At 46.5% G+C, this 26,096-nt stretch overlaps 1 protein-coding gene across 1 annotated transcript in view; it reads right to left on the reverse strand.

Moving 5' to 3' along the window:
* galntl6 (polypeptide N-acetylgalactosaminyltransferase like 6) overlaps positions 1–26,096 on the reverse strand; it is a gene marked incomplete at its 5' end in the record, with an annotated part of 862,172 nt that overhangs the window by 835,215 nt on the left and 861 nt on the right. The gene's annotated exons all lie outside the window — the stretch shown is intronic.

Here is a 26,096-nt window from a genome sequence, read left to right on the forward strand (position 1 = left end):
GAGGGGTGTAGATTATGAGGAGAGACTGAGCAGATTCGGTTTGTACTTGTTGGAGTTTAGAAGGCTGAGGGGGGATCTTATCGAGACATATAAGATAATGAAGGGGCTGGATAGGGTAGAAGTGGAGAGATTCTTTCCACTTAGAAAGGAAACCAGAACTAGAGGGCACAGCCTCAAAATAAAGGGGGGTCAGTTTAGGACAGAGTTGAGGAGGAACTTCTTCTCTCAGAGGGTGGTGAATCTCTGGAATTCTCTGCCCACTGAAGTGGTGGAGGCTACCCCGTTGAATATGTTTAAGTCATGGATAGATGGATTTCTGATCGGTAAGGGAATTAAGGGTTATGGGGAGCAGGCGGGTAAGTGGAATTGATTCACTTCAGATCAGCCATGATCTTATTGAATGGCGGGGCAGGCTCGAGGGGCTAGATGGCCTACTCCTGCTCCTATTTCTTATGTTCTTATGTTCTAGCTATGACTGTAACACTACATTCTGCACTCTCTCCTTTCCTTCTCTATGAACGGTATGCTTCGTCTGTATAGCGCGCAAGAAACAATACTTTTCACTGTATATATGTGACAATAATAAATCAAATCAAATCAAATCAAATGAAAACCACCATGTGTGGGCTTGTCTGTCATGCACTAAGCATGGTGAGCTATCTGTACATGGTAGTCATGATGTGGAGATGCCGGCGTTGGACTGGGGTAAACACAGTAAGAAGTTTAACAACACCAGGTTAAAGTCCAACAGGTTTATTTGGTAGCAAAAGCCACACAAGCTTTCGAGGCTCTGAGCCCCTTCTTCAGGTGAGTGGGAATTCTGTTCACAAACAGAACTTATAAGACACAGACTCAATTTACATGAATAATGGTTGGAATGCGAATACTTACAACTAATCCAGTCTTTAAGAAACAAAACAATGGGAGTGGAGAGAGCATCAAGACAGGCTAAAAAGATGTGTATTGTCTCCAGACAAGACAGCCAGTGAAACTCTGCAGGTCCACGCAACTGTGGGAGTTACAAATAGTGTGACATAAATTCTGATTCTAGGATCGCATGATAAAGACTCAGGAGGAAAACTTTGTTACCCTACACTCAGTCCCCTCCTCCAGATCATCTATGTAAATAGTAAACAGTTGAGGCCCCAGTACCGATCCCTGCGGCACCCCACTAGTTACCATCTGCCAACCAGAAAAGCACCCATTTATTCCAACTCTCTGCTTCCTGTTGGATAGCCAATCCCCAATCCACGCTAACACCCTACCCCCAACTCCGTGTGCCCCAATCTTCTGCAGCAACCTTTTGTGAGGCACCTTATCGAATGCCTTTTGGAAATCCAAAAACACCACATCTACCGGTTCCCCTCCGTCAACCGCACTAGTCACATCTTCATAAAAATCCACTTCTACCCTATCCAGCCCCTTCATTATCTTATATGTCTCGATAAGATCCCCCCTCAGCCTTCTAAACTCCACAGTGCCACACACTGTGCTGCGACAACGGATGAATGAACACCGCTCGACAATCACCAGGCAAGACTGTTCTCTTCCTGTTGGGGAGCACTTCAGCGGTCACGGGCATTCGGCCTCTGATATTCGGGTAAGCGTTCTCCAAGGCGGCCTTCGCGACACACGACAGCGCAGAGTCGCGGAGCAGAAACTGATAGCCAGGTTCCGCACACACAAGGACGGCCTCAACCGGGATATTGGGTTTATGTCACACTATTTCACATAAATATTTCTGCTTTTTTCCTCCTGAGTCTTTATCATGCGATCCTAGAATCAGAATTTATGTCACACTATTTGTAACTCCCACAGTTGCGTGGACCTGCAGAGTTTCACTGGCTGTCTTGTCTGGAGACAATACACATCTTTTTAGCCTGTCTTGATGCTCTCTCCACTCCCATTGTTTTGTTTCTTAAAGACTGGATTAGTTGTAAGTATTCGCATTCCAACCATTATTCATGTAAATTGAGTCTGTGTCTTATAAGTTCTGTTTGTGAACAGAATTCCCACTCACCTGAAGAAGGGGCTTAGAGCCTCGAAAGCTTGTGTGGCTTTTGCTACCAAATAAACCTGTTGGACTTTAACCTGGTGTTGTTAAACTTCTTACTGAGCTATCTGTACAGCACTGGGTTAATACAATTGACACTGAGATGAGGGCTTTAATTGTAAATTGCTTACTGAAGGACCTCAATTGGTGGTTTGGAGAGAGAGCTTGTGATGTTCCCATACCTCTTCTGCCCCAGTTCCTCTCCGGTCACAGGTTTGCAAGGTGCTGTCAAAGGATCCTTAGTGAGACGCTCCAGTGTATCTTGTATACAGTACATGCTGGTGCCATTGTGAGTTAGTTGTGGAGGGAGTGAACGTTTAAGGTGGTAAGTGAGGTTGCTTTGCCATGGAAGGTGTCAAGCTGCACAAGTGTTATTGGAACTGCAGTCTTCAGGCAAGTGGAGACTATTCCTGCCTTGTTGATGATGGACACACTTTGGGGAGTCAGAAAGTGAGTTACTTATAAAATCATTGAATCCCTACAGTGGAGAAGGAGGCCATTTTACCCGTCTAGTCTGCACCGACAACAATCCCACCCGGGCCCTATCCCTATGTATTTACCTCGCTCGTCCCCCTGACACTAAGGGGCAATTTTGCATAGCCGGTCTACCTAACATGCACATCTCTGGACTGTGCATGGAAACCAGAACCCCCGGAGGAAACCCACGCAGACATGAGGAGAATGTGCAAATTCCACCCATACAATCATTGGAATTGAACCTGGGTCCCTGGCGCAGTGAGGCAGCAGTACTAACCACTGTTCCACAGTGCCACACACTGTGCTGGATTCTTAACCTCTGACCTGCTCTTATAGCCACGTTTACATGGCAAGTCCAGTTTAGTTCCTGGTGAATGGAAATCGCCAGAGTGTTGATGGTGGGGTAATCAGTGATGACAATATCATTGAACATTAAGGATAGATAGTCTGATTCTCTCTTGTTGGAGATGGTCATTGCTTGGCAATGTGTGGCGCAAATGTTACTTGCCTCTTATCAGCCTACGCCTGAATATTGTCCAGTTCTTGTTGCATTCAGGCATGGACTGCCTCAGTATCTGAGGAGTTGTGGATGGTGCTGAACATTGTGCAGTCATCAGCAAACATCCCCAATTCTGACCTTATGATGGAAGGAAGGTCATTGATGAAGTAGGTGGTAGAGTGGAGGACACTACCCTGAGGAATTCCTGCAGTGATGTCCTAGAATCAAGATGATTGACCTCCAACAACCACAACCATCTTCCTTTGTGCCAGGTATGATTCCAACCCGTGAAGGACTTTTCCCCAGATTTCCATTGACTCCAGTTTTGCTCCTTGATGCTACACTTGGTCAAATGCTGCTTTGATGTCAAGGGCTGTCACTCTCACCTCACCTCTGGAATTCAGCTCTTTTGTCCATGTTTGAACCAAGGTTGTAATGAGGTCAAGAGCTGAGTGACCCTGGTGAAACCCAAACTGAGCTTCAGTGAGCAGGTCAATGCTGAGCAGATGCTGCTTGATCGCACTGTTGATGAACCCTTCCAATACTTTACTGATGAGTGAGGGTAGATTGACTGGGCGGTAATGGGTTGGGTTGGATTTGTTCTGTTTCTTGTGTATCGGACATACCTGGGCAATTTTCCACATTGTTGGATGTCAGCATTGTACTGGAACAGCTTGGCCAGGGGCAAGTTCTGGAGCACATGCCCCCACCACCACCAAACCAGTCAATGCTGAGAGCATTAACTTCTAACCAAGTTGGGGGGAAAGTCTTTCGGAGGGCACTCCCTATCCTGCAGCTGACTCCCTCGATCATCCAGTGAGTGCCCTTGAACATGGGACTCACCCTGGGAGCCTGCAAGCAAACATGCCAGGGTCTGCTTGCTGTACTTCCTGCATGCTGAGCCTTCTAGCCACTGCTGGATGAATAGCAGCGGTTGCATCAATTGCTCACCAACTCTCCAAAAGAGCATCCCACCCAGGCACTCCCCTCCACCCGATCCCTGTCGCCCTGTGTATTTATCATGGCTAATCTACCTCACCTACACCTCTTCAGATTGTGGGAGGAAACCGGAGTAAAGTTTTAAGTTTTAGGCTTATTTAAGTTTTAAGTTTATTTATTAGTGTCACAAGTAGGCTTACATTAACACTGCAATGAAGTTATCGTGAAAATCCCCTAGTCGCCACACTCTGGCACCTGTTCGGGTCAATGCACCTAACCAGCACATATTTCAGACTGTGGGAGGAAACCGGAGCACCCGGAGGAAACCCACGCAGACACGGGGAGAACATGCAGACTTTGCACAGTCACCCGAGCCGTGCGAGTGGGTCCCTGGCGCTGTGAGGCAGCAGTGTTAACCATTGTGCCAACATGCCACCCCGTCCTATCACAGACTATGGCTTGTCATACAAATGAAATTTTAGCATTGGCACCTTGATATCAGCAGTCGGCAGTGCCCTGCCTACTCTCCACCAAAACTACTTCATCTTCCAATTCTCATGGGGGGCACGCTGGCACAGTGGTTAGCACTGCTGCCTCACAGCAACAGGGACCCAAGTTCGATTCCAGCCTTGGGTCACTGTCTGCGTGGAGTTTGCACGGGTGCTCCGGTTTCTCCCCACAGTCCAAAGATGTGCGGGTTAGGTGGATTGGCCATGTTAAATTGACCCTAGTGTCAGGGGGATTAGCAGGATAAATGTGTGGGGTTACGGGAATAGGGCCTGGCTGGGACTGTGGTTGGTATAGACTCGATGGGCTGAATGGCCTCCTTCTGTAGGGATTCTATGATTCTTTCCAATGGAGAACTGGTTCAATTCAATTGAAAGATTCCATCTGTTGCTGATCATGTCCATTCTCACAGCTTTGCGCTAATCTATAGCCCTCAGTGATGAATGACTCTGCAGTCTCCCTCTCTCTGTGTTTCAGTTGCTTCCTGTGAAATCCAGCACATAAATCATGTTTCCCGACGGTGAGACATCCATCCAGCTCCCCCGCTGTCTCGCCATGTTTTTAAAAATCCTCACTGTCCATCAGCTTGACTAATGGTAGCGTATCCCTTTGCTTTATCATCCATGCAGTAAATCAGTCTGCTCCCATCTCTGATCCAAACTCCATTGGTTACTCCTGATGTGATCTGATGTTGTTCTCCACATTCCCCCCCTCAACCCACTGACCTTTGCCTCGGCACAGACAATCCACAGGCTCGACAAAATTGAATTTCCCCGGCGGTGATACAAAGCAATCTCAAATCCAATCATATTTCGTTTTTGACTGACACTTAACCAGGGTTTCAGAATGTCCCAGCAGTGTTTCGCTCACAGGTCAGGCGACTTTGACTTGGCTGCTTGCCTCTCCGCGTTGCCTGTTTGCGGACGCTTGCAGCGTTTTACTTTTAGCTTCACTTGTTCTCAATGCCTAGCACATGTTTGGACAACCAACTTGGTACCAGGCAGATGCCACCCAGACAAATCCCTTTGCCCACCACTCATTTACAAAATGCACAGCAGGAACTCACCAAGGCTCCTGAGGCAGCATCTTCCAAACCCACGATTACTACCACCTAGAAGGGCAAAGACTTGCAGATGTTTAGAAACATTCACACCTGGAGGTTCCCCTCCAAGTCACTCACTAACCTGGCTTGGAAATATATCGCTGTTCCTTCACTGTCGTTGGGTCGAAACATTTATTTTTAAATTAATTCATGGGACATGGGCATCATTGGCTGCCCAACATTTATTGCCCTATTTGCCCTTGGAGGACAGTTGAGAGTCAACCACATTGCTGTGGCTCTGGAGTTACATGTAGGCCAGACCAGGTAAGGACAGCAAATTTCCTTCCCTAAAGGACATTAGTGAACCAGATGGATTTTTCCGACAATTGACAATGGTTTCATGGTCATCAGTAGATTCTTAAGTCTAGATATTTTTATTGAATTCAAATTCCACCATCTGCCGTGGCAGGATTCAAACCCAGTCCCTAGAACATTAGTTGAGTTTCTGGATCAATAGTCCACTGATAATACCACTAGGCCATCACTTCCCCCAATCCTGGAACTCACTCCTTAACAACACTGTGGGAGTATCTATATCCCAGGGATGGCAGCGGTTCAAGAATGCAACTCACCACCACCTTCTCAAGGGTAACTAGGGATGGGCAATAATGCTGGCCTTGCCAGCGATCCCATGAATGTATAAAACAAAATTTGCTATCTGACTCCAAAGATGCACGGGTTAGGTTGATTGGCTATGCTAAATTGACACTTAGCGTCAGAGGGATTAGCGGCGTAAATGTGTGGGGTTACGGGAATAGGGCTTGGGTGGGATTGTGGTCGGTACAGACTTGATGGGCCGAATGGCCTCCTTCCGTACTGTATGGATTCTATGATTCTTCAATCCTCCAGGTCAGGTGACCCCATATGTAATACAGAGTATACCTTACAGTATCCAAAGGAGAAAATGCTGGAAAATCTCAGCAGGTCTGGCAGCATCTGTAAGGAGAGAAAAGAGCTGACGTTTCGAGTCCAGATGACCCTTTGTCAAAGCTAAAAGGCATAGAAAGTGGGAGATATTTATACTGCAGGGGGAGGGAATGAAAGATGAGTCATAGCCACAGAAACCAGGGGAAAAGACTGCTCATAGCTGGCCACAGAGAGAATAAAGGGTGTGAATGGCCAAACAGCAGAGAAGTTGTAAGCTGTGACAGATGGAGATGTTGGGGGAGGTGAGGGGGAAAGATGGGACAGAGGTAGAATGTAGAAAAGGGGAAGCGGGGGGGGTGAAAAGGTAAGGGAAGGAGGGTGAATTAGGGGGAAAAGAGTGGGGGGGAAGAAAAATGAAGAAATATCAGGTAGAGAACAGTAAAAAATTAAATAAAATAGAATGAAAACAAAGAGGGCCGAGGTGGGATAGAGCAAATCATCTGAAGTTGTTGAATTCGATGTTGAGACCGGAACTCTGTAAAGTGCCGAGCCGGAAGATGAGATGCTGTTCCTCCAGTTTGCGTTGAGCTTCACTGGAACATTGCAGCCGGCCAAGGACAGACATGTGGGCATGGGAGCAGGATCGTGTGTTAAAATGGCAGCAACCGGAAGGTCAGGGTCCTGATTGCACACAGACCGAAGGTGCTCAGCAAAGCGATCACCCAGTCTACGCTTGGTCTCTCCGATATAGAGGAGACCACATTGGGAGCAGCGAATGCAATAGACCAAATTGAAAGAGGCACAAGTGAAACACTGCTTGACCTGGAATGAGTGTTTTGGGCCTTGGATGGTGAACATAGAAGAGGTAAAGGGACAGGTGTTACACCTTCTGTGATTGCATGAGAAGGTGCCATGAGTAACGGGAGAGGTGTTGGGTATAGTGAAGGAGTGGACTAGGTTATCCTGGAACCTGAAACTCTTGGTTTCAGATTCCAGCATCCGCAGCAATTTGTTTTTATACCTTACAGTATGTGATCAGACTACCATATTTTATCGAATCCTCAAATTCACACACAGTTGGACACTCATGTCTCATCCTCCCCACTTCCACACGCCCCCACCCATTTGCCCACCCCACAACTCAACTGTTAGTGGATCTGTTGGGGATCGGGTAAAACTCTGGGAAAGTTTAAGGCCCAGCCGTTAAGAAACCAGTGTCTCCAAGACCCCAGACCTTCCCCAGGTTAAGCCACCTACATCCAGACTCACACATACTGTATCCATCCCTCACCCTTTAAAACTGAGGCCATGATGCGAAGTCCACTTTGAGAGTCCAGGAGTTGAAGATACCGGATTCTGACCAAAAGATATTGGCTGGAATTTTCCCGTCCCGTCTGCCACGGGAATCGGAGCGGGTGAGAGGCTGATCATGGAAAGGTCCATTGACCTCGGGTGGAATTTTATGGTTTTGGGATGAGCAAGCCCATTCTTTCCAGACTTTACCTCTTAAAGTTACTAAATTTGCAACATTATGAAGCAAAACAGCATACAACCATAGAAATTTCAAAAAATTATAAACCTACCTCAAGAGGATTATAGTACAGCAGCAGGGATGTCTTATGCAATTGTATAGGGCATTGGTGAGGCCAACCTAGAGTATTGTGTGCAGTTTTGGTGTCCTTATCTGAGGAAGGATATTCTTGCTATAGAGGGAGTGCAGCAAAGGTTTACCAGGCTGATTCCTGGGATGGCAGATCTGTTGTATGAGGAGAGACTAAGTTAGGATTATAGTCATTCAAGTTTAGAAGAGTGAGAGGGGATCTCATCGAAACTTATAAAATTCTAACAGGGTTAGACAGGGTAGATTCAGAAAGAATGTTCCTGATGGTGGGGGAGTCCAGAATTAGGGGTCATAGTTTGAGGAGGATCATAGAATCATAGAATCCCTCCAGTGCAGAAGGACACCATTCAGCCCATCGAGCCTGCACCAACAACAATTCCACCCAGGCCCGAAGATGAAAGCAAAACACTGCAGATGCTGGAATATGAAACAAAAACAGAAAATGCTGGAAAATCTCAGCAGGTCTGACGGCATCTGTGGGGAGAGAATGGAGCCAGCGTTTCAAGTCCAGATGACCCTTGGCCCATCCCCATATCCGCCCCCTGTATTTACCCTGATAATCCCCCTAACACTAAGGGTCAATTTAGCGTGGCCAGTCCACCTAACCCGCACATATTTGGAGTTGGGGATGGGTTGTTGAGGTGGGAGGGGAGGGAGAACAGGAGTGGGATGGGGAGGGGGGATTCAAAGCACGTATTTAGAGCATGGACTCATGTGATAGGTGATCCCCTGAGGACTTTCATTCCAACAGGACATCCCGCCCCCCCAGCTCAAGAGGCTGTGTTAGGATTCCTAAATGTACCCGCAAACACCCAGCATCTGGTCCTAAAAGACCATTGTTTCCCTTTGGACAATAAAGTAAGAAAATTAACTTTTATCATTGAGGAAGGGGATTCTGTATCAATAGGCAGTCTTAGGCAGGGTTAGTAATAGATGGGAAGGAAAGAGTTAAAGTAAATTTACACCTTACCAGATCATGTTGGCAGTTTACTCATATGTGAATGCTAAACATTATTAAAAGAAAATGAAAGATGATTTTAATATATTAATAAATGTGTTTACAAGAATAATAATGTATTAATATGAAAAGTTTACAAGTTTTACAGCCAATGCGTAATTGCTGATTTGAAGAAATTCAGAAGTTCAGAAGTGGAAATAATTCGGTCAGCAGAAAATACAATGGGGTATTAACATTCAGAACAGATGTTGTAATATTTAATGAAAGATTTGAGATTAAAAATGCAAAGGCTCATTGTCAAGACATGGAAAGTATCAACTCTTTGGGTGCAAGAGGTGTTGCTTTCTATTGTTTTGGCATAATACCGGTGGGAAAGGTATTTGAATAAAAGCGTCCTTAGAAACATAGCAACGAGGAATTTACCTGTGCCAGGGTGGGCGAGGTATCTGGTTTTTGGGGTAACGAAGGAAGGATCATTAAGTCAAGCAGTAATTCACAATTGACGGAGGTGTTTGTCATGTATTGGACTGACATATTAATGTGAAATGAGATCGAGTCTAAACTAATTAGAAGGAGTGCCTGAGATATCAGATGCGGAGATGCTGGCGTTGGACTGGGGTAGGCACAATAAGAAGTCTCACAATACCAGGTTAAAGTCCAACAGGTTTATTTTGTAGTACAAGCTTTCAGAGCGCTGCCCCTTTGTCAGGTGAGTGCAGGATTTGGTTCACAAGCAGGGCATATATAGACACAAACTCAATTACAAGATAATGGTTGGAATGCGAGTCTTAAAAGGTAATCAAGTCTTTACAGGTACAGACAATGCGAGTGGAGAGAGGGTTAAGTACAGTTTAAGGAGGTGTGAATTGTTTCAAGCTAGGACAGTTAGTGAGATTTTGCAAGCCCAGGCAAGTCATGGAGGTTACAGATAGTGTGACATGAACCCAAGATCCCACTTCCGCACACATGGGGACGGCCTCAACCGGGATCTTGGGTTCATGTCACACTATCTGTAACCTCCACGGCTTGCCTGGGCTTGCAAAATCTCACTAACTGTCCTGGCTTGAGACAATTCACACCTCTTTAACCTGTGCTTAACCCTTTCTCCACTCGCATTGTCTGTACCTGTAAAGACTTGAATATCTGTTAAGACTCGGATTCCAACCATTATCTTGTAATTGAGTTTGTGTCTATATATACCCTGAATGTGAACCAAATCCTGTACTCATCTGATGAAGGGGCAGCGCTCCAAAAGCTCGTGCTACCAAATAAACCTGTTACATATCAGAAAGATATAATTGTAATGAATTTTAGCTCAGTGCCTCAGATCTTTGGAGGGGTCTTTAGCACTCAGAGCTGCTTGACGATCTGAAGGCCTCCCACAGCCGTGGTTAATGTTTTGCTTGTCTTGTATGTCTTTAATGTTTAAAAATAAATTTATATACGCCTTATACTCAAAGATGTTGCCTTTGTGAAATTAATTTAAGTTTTCTTAAGTTTCTAAGAGAATCTGGCCACCAATAGAGAAATTCCCTCCAACAATCATTCCTTAAGGCAACTGGGTGATCAATCCTTGGTTCCCCGTTGCCCTGGGTGACATATGGGTGGGTTTAGATCATGGAGAATGAGGGGGCAGCCAACCCTTAAACTCAATGTTAACAAAATGAAGGCTGTCACCATGGAAGCGAGGGTGGGAGGAAAGGGTAAACCTTTCAGGACTAAGGTGAGGAGAAATTTCTTTACCCAGAGGGTGGTGAATGTGTGGAATTCACTCCCACAGAAAGTAGTTGAGGTCAAAACATTGTCTGATTTCAAGAAGAAATTAGATGTAGTTCTTGGGTCTAAAGGGGCCAAGGGATATGGGGGGAAGGGGGGGGATCAGGATATTGAATTTGATGATCAGCCATGATCAAAATGAAAGGCAGAGCAGGCTCGAAGGGCGGAATGGCCTACTCCTGCTTCTAGTTTCTATATATATTTCACTTGTTTCACTTACAACACAGAAACAGGCTGTTTGACACAACTATAATAAAGGCAAACTGCTGCAGATGCTGGAATTTTAAACAAAAGCAGAAAATGCTGGAAAAACTCAGCAGGTCTGACAGCATCTGTGGAGAGTGAATGGAGCCAACATTTAGATTTTGAATCCCTCATGGCAAAAATCTGGAATTAAGAGCCTAATGATCACCATGAAACCACTCTTGTCAATTGTCGGAAAAACCCATCTGGTTCCTTATTGTACTTTAGGGAAGGAAATCTGCCGTCCTTACGCTGTCTGGCCGACATGTGACTCCAGACTCATAGCAATGAGGTTTAACTCTTAAATGCCCTCTGCAATGGCCCAAGAATCCATCCTGTTCAAGGGCAATTAGGGATGGGCAATGAAGGTTGGTTCACCAGGGATGCCCACATCCCATTTAAACAATAAAAAGTAAGGTTTAGGTTAGTTGTGAAAAAGAGCAAGGAACAATCCAGAGCAACTAAATTTATTTGCGACCAGGCCAGTTTCAATGGGGTGAGGAAACATCCAGCCCAGGTACATTAGGATCAATGGTAAAATTGAACAATTCGCCAGTCTTTAATGATGTTAGCAAAAAAGGGACACATAGAACATAAGCCAGCTTGATAATCTACGTGAGAACCAGCGTTCAGAGGGGATGCATAAAAATAAATAAGAACAGCAAAGAGAGAGCATGAGAAGAGACTAGCAGTCAACATAAAGGGGAATCCAAAATCTATAGGCATATGAATAGTAAAAGGTGATAAAAGGAGGAATGGGATTTGATTTGATTTATTATTGTCACATGTATTAGTATATAGTTGATGCGCGATATAACTCACGAGGCTAGAGGTACTCGGGGAAATAAAGGCTTTTATTGACTACAACAATAGAGCTACCATATATAATACACGATCCCAGACTAAAGGGTCCCAGACAGAGCAGTGACCTTTATGCCTCTCCCAGGAGGCGGAGCCCGACTGGGATGTACCATAAGAACTATATTACAGGTAGAACAGCCCAACCCTAACCCCAACAGTAACATGTAGAACACCCCAACCCGAACCCCAACAGTAACATATATACAGACTCATAGTACTGGCCAGTCCCTGGCTCAGCACTACCTGGTGGGAACCAACAATGGTTCACCACAATAGCGAAAAGTATTGTTTCTTGCATGCTATGCAGACAAAACATACCGTTCATAGAGAAAGAGAGAGAGTGCAAAATGTAGCGTTACAGTCATAGCTAGGGTGTAGACAAAGATCAACTTAATGTGACGTAGGACCATTCAAAAGTCTGACAGCAGCAGGGAAGAAGCTGTTCTCGAGTCAATTGGAATGTGACCTCAGGCCTTTGTATCTTTTTCCCGACAGAAGAAGGTGGAAGAGAGAATGTCCGGGGTGCACAGGTTCCTTAATTGTGTTGGCTGCTTTTTCGAGGCAGCGGGAAGTGTAGACAGTGTCAATGGGTGGGAGGCTGGTTTGAGTGATAGATTGGGCTTCATTCATGACCCTTTGTAGTTTTTTGCGGTCTTGGACAGAGCAGGAGAAATAACAAGCTGTGATACAACCAGAAAGAACGCTTTCTATGGTGCATCTAAATCGGTTGGTGAGAGTCGTCGAGGACGTGCCAAATTTCCTTAGTCTTCTGAGAAAGTAGAGGCATTGGTGGGCTTTCTTAACTATAGTGTCGGCATGGAGGGACCAGGACAGGTTATTGGTGATCTGGACACCTAAAACCTTGAAGCTCTCAACCATTTCTACTTTATCCCCATTGATGTAGACAGGGCATGTCCTCCACTACGCTGCCTGAAGTTGATGATTATCTCCTTCGTTTTGTTGACATTGAGGAGAGATTATAGTCACCGTACCAGTTCACCAGATTCTCTATCTCATTCCTGTTCCCCGTCTCATCAATTTTAGAGATCCGACCCACTACAGTGGTGTCATTAGCAAATTTGAAAATTGAATTGGAGGGGAACTTGCCCACACAATCATAGTTGTGATTAGGGATGATTAGGGATCAAAAATGGGATTGATACATGGAGTAAGAAGTCTCACAACACCAGGTTAAAGTCCAACAGGTTTATTTGGTCGCACAAGCGACAAGCTTTCAGAGCGCTGCCCCTTCGTCAGTTGAGTGGGAGTTCTATTCACAAACAGGGCATATAAAGACACAAACTCAATTTACAAAATAATGGTTGGAATGCGAGTCTTTACACGTAATCAAATCTTAAAGGTACAGACAATGTGAGTGGAGAGAGCGTTAAGCACAGGTTAAAGAGATAACCTGTATCTGCAGAGGGCTCAAGCATTGGAAGTGTTGCAAACTGGGAGGAACATTTGGGATTGACTTCAAGAGGACAGAAACAGTCTGGTGGAACGGATGGACAAGTGGCAGATGGAATTTAATGCAGAGAAGTGTGAAGTGATTCATTTTCATAGGAAGAACGATATGTGGGGGTGGGGCCTGGGTGGGATTGTGGTCGGTGCAGACTCGATGGGCCGAATGGCCTCCTTCTGCACTGTAGGGTTTCTATGATTTCTATGATTTCTATGAAAATGAAGGGTACAATTCTCAAGGGGGTTGGGGGCAGAGGGCCTTGGGGGGGTGGTATGTGGGCAGCAAGGTGGCACAGTGGTTAGCACTGTTGCCTCACGGTGCCAGGGACCCGGGTTCGATTCGGGGTGACTGTGCTATAGGAATGCAAGTCCTTCTTTTCATTTTCTTTCGGTTGAATTCTGCGAGTTCTTTCTGCAGAATTCACCAGGAAGCGGTAAAAGTTTAGTCCCTGGCAAGCCCACCAAAGAGGGATTCATTGCAGATATGGGAGGAGGGCGGGATGGGATCCTCCATCAGCATCCCAAAGGCGGAAACTGATGGAAGAATTAAACAGCCCCCGGGAGGTCAGCCATTACAGCTAAGCCACATGAATGTGGTGGGACACCAATTGAGATTGTGAAGCAGGCGGTTAAGAATCATTTTCACACTGCTGAACACAAGTAAAGGCACCTTCTGGCATTGAGCTTTAAAGTTTAAAGTTTTTAAACTTCCTTTAAAGTTTATTTATTAGTGTCGCAAATAGGCTTACATTAATACTGCAGTGAAATTACTGTGAAAGACATGCAGGTTAGGTGAATTGGCCATGCTAAATTGCCCCTTGGTGGCCCATGATGTGTAGGTTGGGGGGATTAATGGGGAAAACGAGCAGACTCCGCACAGACAGTGACCCAAGCCAGGAATTGAACCCGGGTCCCTGGCGCTGTGAGGCAGCAGTGCTAACCACTGTGCCACCATGACGTCCTGTGGTGAGGGGAATCACGGGATATCAGATCTCTAACCAGCGAAAGCTGGCAGTGTTGAAGCGAAGTGTCTCTCCGAGCTGGAAGGTCAGCCATTTTTGAAGCCACATGAAGACAGAAGGAGTTTGTAAAGTTACAGGCAGAGGGGCAAAGATTTGAGGGGGAGGAGCTGCCTGCACTGTCTCAGGGGTATGTATTGACACTTTAACCGCAGGTCGACCGCCAATATAAGGGCTCAAATCAAATCCAGGGGATCAAAAACCTGTTGAACACCTGAGTATTGGAGGGAGCTGTGCCCTGGACGTGCTGGTTAGGTGCTTTGGCCATGTTAAATTCTCAAAGAAAGAACAAAGAACAAAGAAAATTACAGCACAGGAACAGGCCCTTCAGCCCTCCAAACCTGCACCGACCATGCTGCCCGAATTAACTAAAACCCCCTATCCTTCCGGGGACCATATCCCTCTATTTCCATCCTATTCATGTACTTGTCAAGACGCCCCTTAAAAGTCGCTACTGTATCTGCTTCCACTACCTCCCCCGGCAATGAGTTCCAGGCACCCACTACTCCCTGTGTAAAAAATCTGTCTCATACATCTCCTTTAAACCTTGCCCCTCGCACCTTAAACCTATGCCCCCAAGTAATTGACTCCTCCACCCTGGGAAAAAGCTTCTGACTATCCACTCTGTCCATGCCCCTCATAATCTTGTAGACTTCTATCAGGTCTCCCCTCAACCTCCATCGTTCCAGTGAGAACAAACCAAGTTTCTCCAACCTCTCCTCATAGCTAATGCCCTCCATACCAGGCAACATCCTGGTAAATCTTTTCTGTACCCTCTCCAAAGCCTCCGCATCCTTCTGGTAGTGTGGCGACCAGAATTGAACACTATATTCCAAGTGCAGCCTAACTAAGGTTCTATAAAGCTGCAACATGACTTGCCAATTTTTAAACTCAATGCCCCAGCCGATGAAGGTAAGCATGCCGTATGCCTTCTTGACTACCTTCTCCACCTGCATTGCCACTTTCAGTGACCTGTGTACCTGTACATCTAGATCCCTTTGCCTATCAATACTCTTAAGGGTTCGTCCATTTACTGTATATTTCCTATCTGTATTAGACCTTCCAAAATGCACTACCTCATATTTGTCCGGATTAACCTCCATCTGCCATCTCTCCACCCAAGTCTCCAACTGATCTATATCCTGCTGTATCCTCTGATGGTCCTCATTGCTATCCGCAAATCCACCAACCTCCGCAAACGTACTAATCAAACCAGTTACATTTTCCTCCAAATCATTTATATATATTACAAACAGCAAAGGTCCCAGCACTGATCCCTGAGGAACACCACTTGTCACAGCCCTCCATTCAGAAATGCACCCTTCCACTGCTACCCTCTGTCTTCTTTGACCGAGCCAGTTTTGTGTCCACCTTGCCAGCTCACCTCTGATCCCATGCGACTTCACCTTCTGCACCAGTCTGCCATGAGGGACCTTGTCAAAGACCTTACTGAAGTCCACATAGACAACATCCACTGCCCTACCCTCATCAATCATCTTCGTCACTTCCCCGAAAAACTCAATCAAGTTCGTGGGACAGGACCTCCCCTTCACCAAACTATGTTGCCTCTCACTAATGCGTCCACTTATTTCCAAGTGAGAACAAATCCTGTCTCGAAGAATCCTCTCCAATAATTTCCCTACCACTGATGTAAGGCTCACCGGCCTGTAATTACCTGGATTATTCTTGCTACTTTTCTTAAACAAAGGAACAACATTGGCTATTCTCCAATCCTCTGGGACCTCTCCTGTAGCCAGTGAGGATACAAAGATTTCTCTCAAGGCCCCAGCAGTTTCCTCCCTTGCCTCTCTCAGTATTCTGGGGTATATCCCATCAGGCCCTGGGGACTGGTCTATCTTAATGTTTCTCAAGAACCCCAATACCTCCTCCTTTTTGATCTCAACATGACTCAAACTATCTACACACCCTTTCCCAGACTCATCATCCAACATGACTCAAACTATCTACACATCCTTTCCCAGACTCATCTCCCTCAGTATACTCGAACAGGCGCTGGAGTGTGGCGACTAGGGTATTTTCATACCCACTTCATTGCAGTGTTAATGAAAGCCTACTTGTGACACTAATAAACAAACTTAAACTGGGATGTAGCTCCTGGCATCAGAGGCACCAGACTGCTGCAGAAGCAGGAGCAATGAAAAGGGCTCTCAAAGCAATGTCATTATTCATTAGTCACCCTCAATCGGCCCCTTCATGCTAGCTCTGGCATCCTGACCATCAACATCCAGGCCTGCTGGTGGGCGGCTCCCCGGTGACCTGGATTAAACTCCACCTGATGTCACCGCCTCAGAATAAGGGGTCGTTCATTTGGGACTGCGACGAGGAGAAATTTCTTCACTCAAAGGATTGCGAATCTTTGGAATTCTCTACCCTCAGTCACTGAGCTTACTCGAGGCAGAGACCAGCAGATTTTTGAACACTAAGGGAATTAACATTAAGGGAATTCATGTGGAAACTTGGAGTTGAGGTAAAAGGTTAGACATGAAAATAATGGACTTGAGGGCCAAATGGCCTACATGTGCTGATATTTCTCACATTCCTTTGGTTAATAAGCTCACTTGCAAGGTTGTCATTGCTGCTTGTTCTGACTTAGGAATTTAGACCAAGGGATAATGGGCACGATAAATTAAGGTGATGCAGAAGGAGTGTGCTTCTAAGATATCTTTTGAAGAATAAGGTTTCAGCTGTGCATGAGTGGTCATTATCATTCCTAAGGTAACTAGTGGCGTGCCGCAGGGATCGGTACTCGGGCCGCAACTGTTTACCATTTATATAGATGATCTGGAGGAGGGGACGGAGTGTAGGGTAACGAAGTTTGCAGACGACACAAAGATAAGTGGAAAAGTGAATCGTGTGGAGGACGGAGAAGATCTGCAGAGAGATTTGGACAGGCTGAGTGAGTGGGCGAGGATATGGCAAATGGAGTATAACGTTGAGAAATGCGAGGTTATACACTTTGGAGGAAATAATAACAAATGGGATTACTATCTCAGTGGAAACAAATTAAAACATGCTACCGTGCAAAGGGACCTGGGGGTCCTTGTGCATGAGACGCAAAAGCCCAGTCTGCAGGCACAACAGGTGATCAAGAAGGCAAATGGGATGTTGGCCTATATTGCGAAGGGGATAGAATATAAAAGCAGGGATGTCTTGATGCACCTGTACAAGGCATTGGTGAGGCTGCAGCTGGAATACTGTGTGCAGTATTGGTCCCCTTATATGAGGAAGGATATATTGGCATTGGAGGGAGTGCAGAGAAGGTTCACCAGGTTGATACCGGAGATGAGGGGTTTGGATTATGAGGAGAGGCTGAGGAGATTGGGTTTGTACTCGTTGGAGTTTAGAAGGATGAGGGGGGATCTTATGGAGACTTATAAGATAATGCGGGGGCTGGATAGGGTGGAGGCGGAGAGATTCTTTCCACTTAGTAAGGAAGTTAAAACTAGAGGACACAGCCTCAAAATAAAGGGGGGTCGGTTTAAGACAGAGTTGAGGAGGAACTTCTTCTCCCAGAGGGTGGTGAATCTCTGGAATTCTCTGCCCACTGAGGTGGTGGAGGCTACCTCGCTGAATATGTTTAAAGCGCGGATGGATGGATTCCTGATCGGTAAGGGAATTAAGGGTTATGGGGATCAGGCGGGTAAGTGGTACTGATCCACGTCAGATCAGCCATGATCTTATTGAATGGCGGGGCAGGCTCGAGGGGCTAGATGGCCTACTCCTGCTCCTATTTCTTACGTTCTTATGTTCTAATGTGGAAGTATTTGGGTTGCAGTGTCCTTTTTCATTCATTCATGGAACATGGTTGTCGCTGGTTGGCCAGCATTTATTGCCCATTCTTAGTTGCCTGAGGGTAGTTAAGGGTCAGCCACATTGCTGTGGCTCTGGAGCCACATGTAGGCCAGACCAGGTAAGGATTTCCTTCCCTAAAGGACATTCGTGAACCAGGTGAGATTTTCCAACAATCGACAATGATTTCATGGTCAGCAGTAGATTCTCATTCCAGCTATTTTTTATTGAATTCAAATTCCGCCAACTGCCATGGCGGGATTCGAACCTGGGACCTGGTTGTGTCAAGTTGACCTCCTCCTCTGGTTCTTTCACTCTTAGGTCAGTGGCGTGCTCAGATCTGACCCGTTAAGTCTCCCGGGTGATATATAGCATTAGTTTTCACAAGATGGAAATTACCTCAAGGTGCAATGTGAGCCACAATCGAAACTCCATTCATAATGAACTTCGAATAGTGAAAGTCCCCCCTAGGTTACCAACCAATTTAGTGCAGGCACTTCCGCAAACTACCAAAGTAATAATATTGCCTTTGTGATTAATGTGCAGAATTATTTAGCTGTGACAGTTTAGCTACCACTGTCAGAACTGTTAATAAATATCATGGATTCAGCTTTAATGCACTACGTGTTAAACATGTTGATTGTACCATTGGAGGGATCTGTTACGCGGGAGAAAAAAAATATCAAATGTTTCCAAGTCTGGCACAGAAAATGATACTTTTCCAGATGGAGGCTGAGGGGAGACCTGAGAGAGGTCTACAAAATTGTGACAGGCATAGACTGGGTGGATAGTCAGAGGTTTCTTTCCCAGGGTGGAAGTGTCAGTTACAAGGGGGCACAGGTTCAAGGTGAGAGGGGGAAAGTTTAAGGGGAGATGTGCGGGGCAAGTCTTCTACGCAGAGAGTTTTTAAAGTTTTAAAAGTTTCAAGTTTTTATTTATTAGTCACAAGGCATACATTAACACTGCAGTGAAGTTACCTTGAAATTCCCCTAGTCGCCACACTCCGGCGCCTGTTCGGGTCAATGCACCTAACCAGCACGTCCTTCGGACTGTGGGAGGAAACCGGAGCACCCGGAGGAAATCCACGCAGACACGGGGAGAACGTGCAAACTCCACACAGACCCGAGCCGGGAATCGAACTCGGGTCCCTGGAGCTGTGAGGCAGCAGTGCTAACCACTGTTTTTCATGCAGAGAGTGGTGGGTGTCTGGAACACGCTGCCAGAGGAGGTGATGGAAGCAGGCACATTAGCAACATTTAAGAGGCATTTGGATGGGTACATGACTAGGGAGGGAAGTAAGAGATATGGACCGAGTAAGGGCAGGTTTTTTTTAGTTTAGTTAGGGCATCATGATTGGCACAGGCTTGGAGGGCCGAAGGGCCTGTTCCTGGGCTGTACTTTTCTTTGTCCTTTGTTCTAGCTAAGTGAGTGTGAGATGAATTCAGCCAGGCTAATGTGGTTGGCTTGCTAGAGTATGAACTTTCTGATGATTCCTAATTGATGGTCAAATCAGGGAGCCTCATGCTCCCTATTTGAAGCAGGTGTATCAGACTCCCAGCCTGCATTCAGCAGGGAGCAACTGGAAGCTGGCTGTGTACAGATGTATGGTGTAAATGAAGTAACTTGGTGATGGGACTTGCGCCTCCATGGAGTTATTACAGTGAGGAACTGTGATTTCAACTTGTCCATCATTTTAACATCTTCAGAAAAAAACTGGCAGGGGAAATAACTACATGACATATCGCATAATGGGAAACTTGTGCCTTCCTCAGCGCCTCCCGGACCATTACCCAGTGTGGATTCAGGTGGATGTTTACCAGGGAAGCTGCGATGAAAGAGTGGAGAATCCACCCTTTGATTCCAGGTGAGAAAGGAGTGGGTGACCTGATAGAAGATTCCAAGATTCAGAATGGTTATGGCGAAGTGAACAGGGATAGATTTCTTCCACTAGTTTGTGGGAAAGCAACTGGAGGCACAAACCCAAAACGATCACAAAACATATTGAAGAGGAGATTATAGCCTAAGTTTCCCCACGCAGAGAATGATTGTGTTATGTATGCCCCTATGAGTCGTAGAGGTTTACAGCATTGAAACAGGCCCTTCGGCCCAACTTGCCCATGCCGCCCCTTTTTTTTAACCCGAGGCTAGTCCCAATTGCCCTCATTTGGCCCATATCCCTCTATACCCATCTTACCCGTGTAACTGTCTAAACACTTTTTAAAAGACAAAATTGTATCTGTCTCTACTACTGCCTCTGGCAGCTTGTTCCAGATACTCACCACCCTCTGAGTGAAAAAGTTGTCCCTCTGGACCCTTTTGTATCTCTCCCCTCTCACCTGTGGCAGAAGTACTCACTGTCGAGGCTTCCTTGCTTCTGTAACAGGCAAAGGCCAGTGCAATTTGGTGAAATGAAAGGACTGTGGCAGAAATGGAAAAATCCCATTCATGCTCTGTAATGAAGCACACTCATAGATTCCACCTCCTTGGCTTCCCAATTCCTGACATACCTTCAGACCATCTTCTGCCTAAGAGTGGGCTCTGCCCTCTGAGGTGATAACCCACTCTTGATCCCAATTGGTTCCGCAGGACAGGTAGTGTTGCTTCTTAGTGTTGCCCTTAAAGGGGAAATCACCACACGCTCCCACTGTTTGGACCAGTTTAAGCTAAGGGTGGTCTTGACGGGGAGCAAGAGCAGGGGCATGAGGAGCTTCACTGCAACCCCCTCCACCTCCCCGCCCCCCCCGTCTCTTGTAGGCACAATGACTTGGATTCAATTTAAATTTGGTTTCAGGAGCCAGCAAGGAGATGGTTTCAGGTCTGCCCAATCCACTCTGGGCAAAAATGCTGGGCCAGCCAGTGACACCCATGTCCCACGAATGAATAAAATTTTTTTTACCCTGCAACACCCGACAAGGCACAAGTCAGGAGTGTGATGGAATACTCCCCACTTGCCTGGATGGGTGCGGCTCCAACAACACTCAAGAAGCTTGACACCATCCAGGACAAAGCAACCCACTTGATTGCTACCCGTTCCACAAACACTCAATCCCTCCACCACTGACGATCAGTAGCAGCAGTGTGTACTGTCCACAAGATGCACTGCAGCAATTCACCAAAGATCCTTAGACAGCATCTTCCAAACCCACCACCACCTCCATCCAGAAGGACAAGGGCAGCAGATATATGGGAACATCACCACATGCAAGTTCTCCTCCAAGCCACTCACCATCCTGACTCGGAAATATATCACTGTTCCTTCGCAGTCGCTGGGTCAAAATCCTGGAATTCCCTTGCTCACGGCATTGTGGGTCAACCCACAGCACATGGACTGCAGCGATTCAAGAAGGCAGCTCACCACCACCTTCTCAAGGGCAACTAGGGATGGGCAATAAATGCTGGCCAGCCAGCGACACCCATGTCCCATGAATGAATTTTAAAAAAGGTTTGACACCAGTCCAAGCAGGAATCATAGAATCCCTACAGTGCAGGAGGAGGCCCTTCGGCCCATCGAGCCAGCACCGACAACAATCCCACCCAGGCCCTATCCCCCTAATCCCATGTTATGGTGCAAGAGTGGAGTCGGATTAAATGAGCCGTTGACAGATACTGTGGAGGCTTTACCATCGGGTTTAAGGCGCTGTTCAGCCTTGGGTTCAGGTCGGTGACCTGCACAATGGAGTGTGATGGTGCTGGTCCCACATGGCAGGGTTTAACGCACAGCGCTATCACTCGGTTCACTGAACGTAGCTCAGTTCACGCTGAATTAAATTAACACCGCAAACCCAAATGGAATCTTTTCATCCATTAAAATCAGGCACTCCTTGGAGAACGGAATCTGCATGTACTGAAGACCGGCAAATAAAAGCAGCCTCACCCTGACAGAACTAAAAAATCGGAGACGTTAATCGGGTTGTCTAAAAATTGGAAGCTCTTCAAGCTGCCGAGTGTGCGTGTATCACCTGCCATCTTTCTTGTCATGTTCTGCCATCTGTTGTGACCTTACATGCTCCACGTGGCACATTGCTGGAGAGGTTAATAATTACTGTGAGTGCTTTGAGAGGCTGCCTTTCTCTGGAAGCATAAAGAGGTGAGTTGATACAAAGCTGTGCTTCTAATGGCAATTATCGCAGAGTGCAACTTGGTAGGTTTATTATAGAACTACCAGAGCGGTGCACAAGCCTCCTGGATACCTGAGCCCTGATGTTAAATCTCGCCATGCAGACAGGCCGTGACAACCTCACCCCCACAATTCTACAGCAGGTCATCGTCGGGGTCAGAGGATAAGGTGTCAAATATGGGGAATATGACTGCAGCACTTCACTCAGGTGGCCTTTGCCTTTTTCAGGGTGTCTCACTGTCCCACAGTGAAGAATTGTGGTGCTCAATGGACATATTTAAATGGGATTCCAGAAACCTTGCTCGGAAAGGGAGACACCAGTTCGAATCACAAAATCCATACAATGCAGAAGGTGGCCATTCAGCCCACTGAACCTCCACCAACAACAGCCTCGCCCAGGACCTATCCCCATAACCCCACATATTTATCCTGCTAGTTCCCCCTGACACGAAGGGGCAATTTAGTATGGCCAATCAACTTAACCCACACATCTTTGGAGTGTGGGAGGAAACCCACACTCACAGGGGGAGGACACCCACAGACCACAATCAGTAAGGATAGGCAACAACACCTCCTCCACGATCATCTTCAACACTGGTGCCTCACAAGGCTGTGTTCTCAGTCCCCTACTATACTCCTTATACACCTATGACTGTGCGGCCAAATTCCCCTCCAACTCGATTTTCAAGTTTGCTGACGACACCACCGTTGTGGATCGGATCTCAAACAAAGACGAGACAGAGTATAGAAATGAAATAGAGAATCTGGCAACAATAATCTCTCCCTCAATGTCAACAAAACGAAGGAGATTGTCATCGACTTCAGGAAGCATAGTGGAGGACATGCCCCTGTCTACATTAATGGGGACGAAGTAGAAATGGTCGAAAGCTTCAAGTTTTTAGGTGTCCAGATCACCAACAACCTGTCCTGGTCTCCATGCCGACACTATAGTTAAGAAAGTCTACCAGTCACTCTACTTTCTAAGAAGACAAAAGAAATTTGGCTACGGCTCTCATCAACTTTTACAGATGCACCACAGAAAGCATTCTTTCTGATTGTATCACAGCTTGCTATGGCTCCTGCTCTGCCCAAGACTGCAGGAAGCTACAAAAGGTCGTGAATGTAGCCCAATCCATCACAAAAACCAATCTCCCATCCATTGACTGTCTACACTTCCCGCTGCCTCAGCAAAGCAGCCAGCATAATTAAGGATGCCACGCACCTCTGACATTCTCTCGTCCACCTTTTTCTGTCGGGAAAAAGAAACAAAAGTCTGAGGTCACGTACCAACCAACTCAAGAACAGCTTCTTCCCTGCTGCTGTCAGACTTTTGAATGGACTTACCTTGCATTAAGTTGATCTTTCTCTACACCCTAGTTATGACTGTAACACTACATTCTGCACTCTCTCGTTTCCTTCTCTATGAACGGTATGCTTTGTCTGTGTAGCGCGCAAGAAACAATACTTTTCACTGAACACTAATACATGGAACAAATCAAAATCAAATCAAACCGGTGCACCCAGAGGAAACCCATGCAGACACGGGGAGAATGTGCAAACTCCACACAGACAGTTACCTGAGGCCGGAATTGGACCCGGCTCTCTGGCACTGTAAGGCAGCAATGCTAACCATTGTGCTACCGTGTCGCCCTGGGTTCCACAAGGTGAGGGCCTGTTCCAGCACTCCTTGTAGGCCGAGTAGCAGGAGTTCCTTAAGGAAGATAGAAGCTTCACCCGAGCCCTGCATGGCAGGTTTCAGTTACCAACCTCCCTTCCCTCTGCCGACAGACCTTTCTCCTCCATTCCCACCCTCAGACTCACTCCTTCCTCCCAATGCTGCATTTCTTCTCCATCCTCCTTCCTGGTTGTGGCCTTTCTCATACCCGCCATCCTCCACCACACCCCCTCCTGAAAGCCAGAGATCATCCCCTTTGTGAGAGACCCTTGCCACAGAGGTACCTATCTCTCAGCATTGAGAGAATTGCCAGAACTCTACCGCTCGCCCACCCCGGAATCGGAGCGGGTGAGGGATAGACAATGGAAATGTCCATTGACCTCGGGCAGGATTTTCCGGTCTTGCATCGAGAGACGCCATAAAATCTCGCCTAATATTTCAATTACAACACAACACACTGAATTTCACCAGCTGCTCAGGTAGTCTCCGAAGCTCTTCCCTCTGGTGACTGGGCATGATTTCCATTGCTCTGATCACAAACTAACAATATACTTGTCAAAACAAAACAGGTCTTGGTGCCAAATTAAACTCATTCCAATATTTCCTTGGATTTTAAAGTAAATATAACCTACAAACTAAGGCTTGCAAAATTGTGGTAGGGGGCATGGATTGGCATGAAGTTCACATAGGGGTTGTATACGGCCATGGGAATGAATAGGGGACATGGGTTGGCAGAGGGTGATGTGGTAGGTAAAGGGACATAGGGAGTATGAGACATAGGGGTGGGTAGGAGCATCAGGTGGAATGGGTTGGCATGGAAGGAGCACGGGGCGTGTGTGCGCTCAAGGGTGGAGGGTTGTTTCTTTTATGTTATTCATTTTTAAAATAAATTCAACAAAGAGCCAGGGTTCCGAGGCAGGCCTTGCACCCAGCAGCCTCTCCAACTGTTCCGGGGGAGACGGGTCCAATTTCTAGATTCCAGAACCAGGGGTCACAGTCTGGGGATACAGGGTAGACCATTAGGAGGTGAGGAGACATTTCTTCACCCAAAGAGTGGTGAGCCTGTGGAATTCATTCCCACAGGAAGTAGTTGATGCCAAAACATTGAACGTATTCAAGAGGCGGCTGGATATAGCACTTGGGGCGAATGGGATCAAAGGTTATGGGGAAAAGCAGGATTAGGCTATTGAGTTGGATGATCAGCCATGATCGTGATGGATGGCGGAGCAGGCTTGAAGGGCCGAATGGCCTCCTCCTGCTCCAAACTTCTGTACTTCTAATCGAGCCTGCCCTCCGGGAATGAAAATTCTTCCAGTCCTCCTGTTCATGGGTCGGATTGGCGGAAGCAGGAAATGTCCCGTCTCCACACTCCCGGCCTGGTAGTGAAAATCTGGGCCTAAAATCTGAACACGTGGCTCGATTGCAAATGCATATTGAGATCAAATCATTCTTCGAACAGTGATGTCAAAACACTTGTTTAATGCTGATATCGATGCAGATCCCTCATTAGAACAAGTTTCATTCCCAATTGAAACCAAAACCTCCCCACAGTTAATCGAAAAAGTCAACCCCTAAGTTTTCTGATTACCATAAAGTGAGGCATGATCCGGCTTTGCTTGGGTGAGGGCATACTTATGACTGGATTACAAGATTGTGGGTTTAATTGTTGGTTAGGGGGCAGCACGGTGGCACAGTGGTTAGCACCGCTGCCTCACAGCTCCAGGGACCTGGGTTCGATTCCCGGCTTGGGTCACTGTCTGTGTGGAGTTTGCACATTCTCCCCGTGTCTGCGTGGGTTTCCTCCGGGTGCTCCGGTTTCCTCCCACAGTCCAAAAGACGTGCTGGTTGGGTGCATAGGCCGTGCTAAATTCCCCCTCAGTGTACCCGAACAGACGCCGGAGTGTGGCGACTCGGGGATTTTCACAGTAACTTAACTGCAGTGCTAATGTAAGCCTACTTGTGACACTAATAAATAAACTTTAAAGCCTGAAGACAGCAAGCAAAGCAGGTAATACTTAGGTGAAAGAATCTTATTGTGTGCTGCAGATCATGATCGTAATGAATGGCGGAGCAAGCTCGAAGAGCCAAATGGCCTCCTCGTGCTCCTA

Source organism: Mustelus asterias, chromosome 6 (assembly GCF_964213995.1).
Source record: "Mustelus asterias chromosome 6, sMusAst1.hap1.1, whole genome shotgun sequence".
NCBI classification, from domain to species: domain Eukaryota; kingdom Metazoa; phylum Chordata; class Chondrichthyes; order Carcharhiniformes; family Triakidae; genus Mustelus; species Mustelus asterias.